The sequence below is a fragment of the Xenopus laevis genome, chromosome 4S (assembly GCF_017654675.1).
Source record: "Xenopus laevis strain J_2021 chromosome 4S, Xenopus_laevis_v10.1, whole genome shotgun sequence".
Lineage (NCBI taxonomy): Eukaryota > Metazoa > Chordata > Amphibia > Anura > Pipidae > Xenopus > Xenopus laevis.
This window is the reverse complement of record NC_054378.1, coordinates 34,046,727-34,056,461: the sequence shown is the minus strand read 5'-3', so window position 1 is coordinate 34,056,461 and position 9,735 is coordinate 34,046,727.

Here is a 9,735-nt window from a genome sequence, read left to right as displayed (position 1 = left end):
TAGGCCTAGATAGACAATTGTATTGCTGAGTCCCCAAGGGGGTGGGTCCCTTTGCGGGGGATGACTAGCTTAACCAAATTGGTCCTTCATGGCGGGTTTGGTAGTGGGCTGGTTTGAAGGGCCTCTTTGGTTGAGCATATGACCCCAAACAAAGGGAAAGGGTAGCGGTTCCCTTGGGGTCCTCAGTAATTCGATTGTTCTCAATTATTTTAGGCCTAGATAGACAATTGTATTGCTGAGTCCCCAAGGGGTGGGTCCCTTTGCGGGGGATGACTAGCTTAACCAAATTGGTCCTTCATGGCGGGTTTGGTAGTGGGCTGGTTTGAAGGGCCTCTTTGGTTGAGCATATGACCCCAAACAAAGGGAAAGGGTAGCGGTTCCCTTGGGGTCCTCAGTAATTCAATTGTTCTCAATTATTTTAGGCCTAGATAGACAATTGTATTGCTGAGTCCCCAAGGGGGTGGGTCCCTTTGCGGGGGATGACTAGCTTAACCAAATTGGTCCTTCATGGCGGGTTTGGTAGTGGGCTGGTTTGAAGGGCCTCTTTGGTTGAGCATATGACCCCAAACAAAGGGAAAGGGTAGCGGTTCCCTTGGGGTCCTCAGTAATTCAATTGTTCTCAATTATTTTAGGCCTAGATAGACAATTGTATTGCTGAGTCCCCAAGGGGGTGGGTCCCTTTGCGGGGGATGACTAGCTTAACCAAATTGGTCCTTCATGGCGGGTTTGGTAGTGGGCTGGTTTGAAGGGCCTCTTTGGTTGAGCATATGACCCCAAACAAAGGGAAAGGGTAGCGGTTCCTTGGGGTCCTCAGTAATTCAATTGTTCTCAATTATTTTAGGCCTAGATAGACAATTATATTGCTGAGTCCCCAAGGGGTGGGTCCCTTTGTGGGGGATGACTAGCTTAACCAAATTGGTCCTTCATGGCGGGTTTGGTAGTGGGCTGGTTTGAAGGGCCTCTTTGGTTGAGCATATGACCCCAAACAAAGGGAAAGGGTAGCGGTTCCCTTGGGGTCCTCAGTAATTCGATTGTTCTCAATTATTTTAGGCCTAGATAGACAATTGTATTGCTGAGTCCCCAAGGGGGTGGGTCCCTTTGCGGGGATGACTAGCTTAACCAAATTGGTCCTTCATGGCGGGTTTGGTAGTGGGCTGGTTTGAAGGGCCTCTTTGGTTGAGCATATGACCCCAAACAAAGGGAAAGGGTAGCGGTTCCCTTGGGGTCCTCAGTAATTCAATTGTTCTCAATTATTTTAGGCCTAGATAGACAATTGTATTGCTGAGTCCCCAAGGGGGTGGGTCCCTTTGCGGGGGATGACTAGCTTAACCAAATTGGTCCTTCATGGCGGGTTTGGTAGTGGGCTGGTTTGAAGGGCCTCTTTGGTTGAGCATATGACCCCAAACAAAGGGAAAGGGTAGCGGTTCCCTTGGGGTCCTCAGTAATTCGATTGTTCTCAATTATTTTAGGCCTAGATAGACAATTGTATTGCTGAGTCCCCAAGGGGGTGGGTCCCTTTGCGGGGGATGACTAGCTTAACCAAATTGGTCCTTCATGGCGGGTTTGGTAGTGGGCTGGTTTGAAGGGCCTCTTTGGTTGAGCATATGACCCCAAACAAAGGGAAAGGGTAGCGGTTTCCTTGGGGTCCTCAGTAATTCAATTGTTCTCAATTATTTTAGGCCTAGATAGACAATTATATTGCTGAGACCCAAGGGGGTGGGTCCCTTTGTGGGGGATGACTAGCTTAACCAAATTGGTCCTTCATGGCGGGTTTGGTAGTGGGCTGGTTTGAAGGGCCTCTTTGGTTGAGCATATGACCCCAAACAAAGGGAAAGGGTAGCGGTTCCCTTGGGGTCCTCAGTAATTGATTGTTCTCAATTATTTTAGGCCTAGATAGACAATTGTATTGCTGAGTCCCCAAGGGGGTGGGTCCCTTTGCGGGGGATGACTAGCTTAACCAAATTGGTCCTTCATGTCGGGTTTGGTAGTGGGCTGGTTTGAAGGGCCTCTTTGGTTGAGCATATGACCCCAAACAAAGGGAAAGGGTAGCGGTTCCCTGGGGGTCCTCAGTAATTCATTTGTTCTCATAAACATTTATATTGTTATTTTTCTAATGGTATTTAGTTAATGAAGTGTTTAATTGTATAAAATTTTGCAATCTAGAGTTATATTGTGATGATTAGGATCGATTTTATATAATGTTTTTCAATAAACATCTGTATAGTGTTATAGTTAGTGGTTTGTTTACATGTGTATACTATTCTCCATGTGGTTATGTTATTTTAAGAATTTTTGGTATTAGATATTTAAGAAAATGTGATTCATGTATTGGGTAATCGATTTATTTACGCCTAGATAGACAATTGTATTGATGAGTCCACAAGGGGGATGGAATGATGTTTTTTAACCAAAGTGGTCCTTCATGGCAGGTTTGGTAGATGGCAGGTTTGTTCAATTATATAAGACTTTTCAATTAACAGGTATATTGTCATGGTAAGGGACATCTTTTACATAAGGGTTTTCTATATTCATCTGTATAGTGTTATAGTGAGTGGTTTGTTTTACATGTGCATTCTATTCTCTATATGATTATTTTATTCTTAAGAATTATTGGTATTGGTTTTTATGTAAACGTGATTCATGTATTGTTTGGTCGAACTGTTCAATTATATAAGGCTTTTCAATCTAGAGTTCAATTGTGATGGTTAGAGACAACTTTTTTATAAGGTTTTTCTATATTCATCTGTATAGTGTTATGGTTAGTGGTTTGTTTTACATGTGTATGCTATTATCCATATGGTTATGTTATTTTTGTGAATTTTTAGCGTTAGCTTTTTATGTAAATGTGATTCATGTATTGGGTAATCAATTATTTTAGGCCTAGATAGACAATTGTATTGCTGAGTCCCCAAGGGGGTGGGTCCCTTTGCGGGGGATGACTAGCTTAACCAAATTGGTCCTTCATGGCGGGTTTGGTAGTGGGCTGGTTTGAAGGGCCTCTTTGGTTGAACATATGACCCCAAACAAAGGGAAAGGTAGCGGTTTCCTTGGGGTCCTCAGTAATTCAATTGTTCTCAATTATTTTAGGCCTAGATAGACAATTATATTGCTGAGTCCCCAAGGGGGTGGGTCCCTTTGCGGGGGATGACTAGCTTAACCAAATTGGTCCTTCATGGCGGGTTTGGTAGTGGGCTGGTTTGAAGGGCCTCTTTGGTTGAGCATATGACCCCAAACAAAGGGAAAGGGTAGCGGTTCCTTGGGGTCCTCAGTAATTCGATTGTTCTCAATTATTTTAGGCCTAGATAGACAATTGTATTGCTGAGTCCCCAAGGGGGTGGGTCCCTTTGCGGGGGATGAACTAGCTTAACCAAATTGGTCCTTCATGGCGGGTTTGGTAGTGGGCTGGTTTGAAGGGCCTCTTTGGTTGAGCATATGACCCCAAACAAAGGAAAGGGTAGCGGTTCCCTTGGGGTCCTCAGTAATTCAATTGTTCTCAATTATTTTAGGCCTAGATAGACAATTGTATTGCTGAGTCCCCAAGGGGGTGGGTCCCTTTGCGGGGGATGACTAGCTTAACCAAATTGGTCCTTCATGGCGGGTTGGTAGTGGCTGGTTTGAAGGGCCTCTTTGGTTGAGCATATGACTCCAAACAAAGGAAAGGGTAGCGGTTCCCTTGGGGTCCTCAGTAATTCATTGTTCTCAATTATTTAGGCCTAGATAGACAATTGTATTGCTGAGTCCCCAAGGGGGTGGGTCCCTTTGCGGGGGATGACTAGCTTAACCAAATTGGTCCTTCATGGCGGGTTTGGTAGTGGGCTGGTTTGAAGGGCCTCTTTGGTTGAGCATATGACCCCAAACAAAGGAAAGGGTAGCGGTTCCCTTGGGGTCCTTAGTAATTCAATTGTTCTCAATTATTTTAGGCCTAGATAGACAATTGTATTGCTGAGTCCCCAAGGGGGTGGGTCCCTTTGTGGGGGATGACTAGCTTAACCAAATTGGTCCTTCATGGCGGGTTTGGTAGTGGGCTGGTTTGAAGGCCTCTTTGGTTGAGCATATGACCCCAAACAAAGGGAAAGGGTAGCGGTTCCTTGGGGTCCTCAGTAATTCGATTGTTCTCAATTATTTTAGGCCTAGATAGACAATTGTATTGCTGATCCCCAGGGGGTGGGTCCCTTTGCGGGGGATGACTAGCTTAACCAAATTGGTCCTTCATGGCGGGTTTGGTAGTGGGCTGGTTTGAAGGGCCTCTTTGGTTGAGCATATGACCCCAAACAAAGGGAAAGGGTAGCGGTTCCCTTGGGGTCCTCAGTAATTCAATTGTTCTCAATTATTTTAGGCCTAGATAGACAATTGTATTGCTGAGTCCCCAAGGGGGTGGGTCCCTTTGCGGGGGATGACTAGCTTAACCAAATTGGTCCTTCATGGCGGGTTTTGGTAGTGGGGCTGGTTTGAAGGGCCTCTTTGGTTGAGCATATGGACCCCAAACAAAGGGAAAGGGTAGCGGGTTCCCTTGGGGTCCTCAGTAATTCGATTGTTCTCAATTATTTTAGGCCTAGATAGACAATTGTATTGCTGAGTCCCCAAGGGGGTGGGTCCCTTTGCGGGGGATGACTAGCTTAACCAAATTGGTCCTTCATGGCGGGTTTGGTAGTGGGCTGGTTTGAAGGGCCTCTTTGGTTGAGCATATGACCCCAAACAAAGGGAAAGGGTAGCGGTTTCCCTGGGGTCCTCAGTAATTCAATTGTTCTCAATTATTTTAGGCCTAGATAGACAATTGTATTGCTGAGTCCCCAAGGGGTGGGTCCCTTTGCGGGGGATGACTAGCTTAACCAAATTGGTCCTTCATGGCGGGTTTGGTAGTGGGCTGGTTTGAAGGGCCTCTTTGGTTGAGCATATGACCCCAAACAAAGGGAAAGGGTAGCGGTTCCCTTGGGGTCCTCAGTAATTCAATTGTTCTCAATTATTTTAGGCCTAGATAGACAATTGTATTGCTGAGTCCCCAAGGGGGTGGGTCCCTTTGCGGGGGATGACTAGCTTAACCAAATTGGTCCTTCATGGCGGGTTTGGTAGTGGGCTGGTTTGAAGGGCCTCTTTGGTTGAGCATATGACCCCAAACAAAGGGAAAGGGGTAGCGGTTCCCTTGGGGTCCTCAGTAATTTCAATTGTTCTCAATTATTTTAGGCCTAGATAGACAATTGTATTGCTGAGTCCCCAAGGGGGTGGTCCCTTTGCGGGGGATGACTAGGCTTAACCGAATTGGTCCTTCATGTCGGGTTTGGTAGTGGGCTGGTTTGAAGGCCTCTTTGGTTGAGCATATGACCCCAAACAAAGCGGAAAGGTAGCGGTTCCCTTGGGGTCCTCAGTTAATTCGATTGTTCTCAATTATTTTAGGCCTAGATAGACAATTGTCATTGCTGAGTCCCCAAAGGGGGTGGGTCCCTTGCGGGGGATGACTAGCTTAACCAAATTGGTCCTTCATGGCGGGTTTGGTAGTGGGCTGGTTTGAAGGGCCTCTTTGGTTGAGCATATGACCCCAAACAAAAAGTGATGAAAAGGGTGAGCTTCCATCTTGTGCGCGGTGTCCCCCAAACTCAGTTAATTCACATTGTCCCTTCAATTAGTGTCTCTAAGAGCCCCTTATATTACACAAAGCTTGGCATTGCTTGCAATCCCCAAGGGGAGTGGGTCCCTTTGCGGGGGATTGAGCGTAGTCTAAACCAAATTTCTCCTTGCGATGGGGGGTAGTGAGGTACGCTGGAGCTGGAGTTTGAAGGGCCTCTTTGGATTGAGTGAATCAATTTATCTGTTACTCCAAACAAAGAAAAAGTGTACGAGTAAGCTTGTCTCCTCTTCGGCGGTCCTTAGTATTTCGATTGTTCTCAATTATTGTAGCCTAGATAGACAATTGTTTTGCCTTGCAATGTGTCACCCAGGGGGTGCTTGGCGTCTCCTTTCTGCAGGTGTGCGATGACTAGCTCTATAGCCAAAATTAGACGTCCTGTCATGCATGCGGCGTTCTAGGTAGTCATCGGGGCTATGGTTTCGAACGCCTTCTCTAGAGCTCTTCAGCCACTTATCGACTCCCCGAAACAAAGGATAAGCGTAGCGGTTTCCTTGGGTTCCATTAGTAATTCAATTGTTTCTGCAATTATTTTAGGCGCCTAGATGACAATTATATTGCTGAGTCCCCAAGGGGGCGGTCCCTTTGTGGGGGGATGATCTCGCTTAACCAACATTGGACGCTTCATTGGCGGTGTTGTAGTTTAAGTCGCCGACACTGGTTTGTTTGAAGGGCCGTCGTTTAGTTGAGCAATACCCACCCCAAACAAAAGGCGAAAGGGTAGCCGTTTCCTTGGGGGTACTCTCATTATATTACAGATTGTATCTCAATTAGTTTATATGCCTTAGATGAACAATTTATATGCTGAGTCACCTCAAGGGAGGGTGAGGCGTCCACTTTGTGAAGGGGATGACTAGCTTAACCAAAAATTGGTCCTTCATGGCGGCGTTTGTAGTGGGCTGGTTTGAGGGCCTCTTTGGTTGAGCATATGGACCCCAAAACAAAGGGAGAAGGGTAGCGGTTTCCCTGTGGGTCCTCATAATTCATATTGTTCTTATGATTATTCTATCCTAGTATTAGACAATGTGTCACATCGCCAGTGACGATGCCCCAGGCCTGAGTGGGGTCCCATTTATCTTGCGGGAGATGAGCTGTAGCTTCCAACTACCGAAATATTGCGTCCTTCATGTCTGGATTGAGTTAGTGGGATGGTTTGAACGGACCTCTATCTGCGTTGAGTCATATCAGACCCCACACAAAGGAACGGATATGTTAGCTGGTTCCTTGCGAGTCCTCAATAATCGAGTAATGTTCTCAATTATTTGTTCAGGACCTAGAATAGACAAATGTATTTGCTGCTAGCTCCCAGAAGCTGGGGCGGATGGAGTTCTCCTTGCCGTGCGGGGATGACTAAGTCCTTAACCAAACTTGGTCACCTTTCGATGGCGGCTTAGGTAGTGGGGTCGGTTTGTAATAGAGGCTCTCTTATTGGTGAGCAGTATGACCCAAGATGCACAAGGACAAGCTGGTAGCGTTCCTTGGGGCTGACAAGACTGGTCCTCTAGTAATTCTAAATGTTCCAATAATATGTTTCTAAAGATAGTACAGAAAAATTGCTGATTCCCAAAGGGTGGGACCCTTTGTGGTGGATGACGTAGAGCACCCTAACCATAAATTGGTCTCTTGCATGGCGGTTTTGGTAGTGGCTGGTTTGAATACGGCCTCTATTGGCTGAGCATTATGAACCCCAAACAAAGGAAAGAGTAGAGGTTCCTTGGGGTCCTCAGGAATACGATTGTTCTCCAATTATTTTAGGCACTTAGAGATAGACAATGTATGCTGAAGTCCCCAGATGGGGAAATGGATACCGCTTTACGGGCCTGACTAGCTTAGAACCAAAATTGGTCCTTCATGGGGTTGTAGTGGCTGGTTTGAAGGGGGCCTCTTTGGTTGAGCAATATGACTCCAGACAAAAGGAAAAGGTTAGGGTTTCCCTTGGGGGTCCCTTAGAGGTATTTGCGATTGTTCTCAATATTGTAGCCTAATAGGACAATTGTATTGCTGAGTTCCCAAGGAGGTGGGTCCCTTTGCGGGGGATGACTAGCTTAACCAAAATTCGTCCTTCATGGCGGGTTGGTAGATGGGCTGGTTTAAGGGCCTCTTACAGGTGCAGCATATGACCCCAACAAAGGGAAAAAGGATAGCGTTCCCTTGGGGATTCCAGTTAGACTAATTTGGTCGTATATCCGTATTCTTTATAGGCATCATAGCATTAGACCAGTGTCCTTGTAATTGCTGACATCATTAGTCTGGGCCGACGGTGTGCGTCCCTTTGTGAGGGGGATGACGGTCAGCTTAACCAAATTGTCCTCATGTGCCGTGGTTATTGGCTAGATGGTTCTGTTCTCTGAAGGGCCTCTTTGGTCTGCAGCATATGACCCCATCACAACACAAGGAAAGAGGAATAAAACAAGTGGTTAGACAGCTCTCAAGTTGATGTCTTCAGTAAATTTGATTGTTCTATCATATTATTTTAGCCATAAGCAGTAGACAATTTACATTGCTGAATAAGTCCCCCAGGGGGGGTCCCTTTGCTGGGGACAATTATGACTCATGCATCACCAAAAGATTGGTCCTCTCATGTCGAGGCTTATGAATAAAGTGGTCTGGCCTTGAAGGCCCTCTATTCGGTATGAGCATATGGACCCAAACAAGGGAAAGCGGTAGCGGTTCCCCTGGAGGGTCCTCAGTAATTTATTTGGTTGCTACATAAAAAACATTTATTATTAGTTATTATTCTAATGGATATATTATAGTATAAGTGAAGTGTTTTTAATCTTTATATAAATTTTTACAACTAGCAGTTATATCTGATGCATGATTAAAGGAACTCGATATTGTATATAATGTATTTTCAATTTATACTATCTTGATAGAGTGTTATAGATTTAGTGCGTTGTTTACATGTGCTTATTTAGCTTAAATATACATATCTCCCAAGGTGGTTATTGTTAAGTTTTAAGAATTTTCGGTATTAGATATTTGCAAAGAAGAAAATGTGAATTCATGTATATGGTAAGTCGATTTATTTACGCCTAGATAAGACAATTGTAAGTGATTGAGTCACACAAGGGGATAGGAATCAGCTTTTATGTGTTAACCTCAAGGAGTCGGTCCTTTCTCTATGGTCTATGTTTGGTGAGGATGGCAGGTTTCAATGGGCCTATTTGGATTTTGAGCGTATAACCCAAGCAAAGGGAGAGGATACGGTCACTTGCGGATCCTCTGCAAATGATATGTTCCTTATACAATATGTGTATTGTTATTTTACTAACGATATTTTAGTTAATGAATTGTTCAATTATATAAGACTTCAATCTACAGGTGGTATTATTGTCGATGTGTAAGCGGGACATCTTTACATAAGCGGTTTTTCTATATTCAGCTGTAGGTACTGTTTTATAGCTGAGTGGTTTGTTTTACCATGTGCATTCTATTCTCTATATTGATTAATTTTTATTTTTTAAGGAATAGTTGTATTGGTTTTTCTTATGATAAACGTGATTCATTGATTGTTTGGGTTTTCGACCTGTCTTCAAATTATTATAGAGTCCTCTTGCAATCTAAGCTCAAATTTCTGAATGTTAGAGACAACTTTTTATAACAGTTTTTTTGCACTAAGATATTCATCTGTAAATAGAGTTAATGATGTGTTAGTGCGAGTCTCTCCTTTGTCTTTTCACATGTGGACTCGCGTAATCACCCATCACCATGATGCGTTATCGTTATTATTTATTCTGAATTTCTTTTACCAGTAACTCTAGCTTTTCATGATTATAAGGTAATATCTATGTAGTATTGGAGTAATACAAAGTTTTAGGCCTAAGTAACAATGTATTGCTGAGCCCAAGGGGGTGTGGATCCCTATATTCGGTGAATTGCACTAGGTCTTAACTCAAATTGGTCCCTTCTATGGCGTTTTCGCAAACCTGTTTTATAGTATTAAATGTTTTCTGTAAACTGTTGGCTGGAATTGAAATCACAAGACTCATTGTAGTGTGGTTAAATGGTCGTTTTGGTGAGCTGGGCTGCGTATGTTGTAAAGGGCCTCCTTCGGTGTGAACAGATGATCTGCCCAAAGCAAAGGGGAAAGCGGTAGCGTTTCCTTGGCGTCC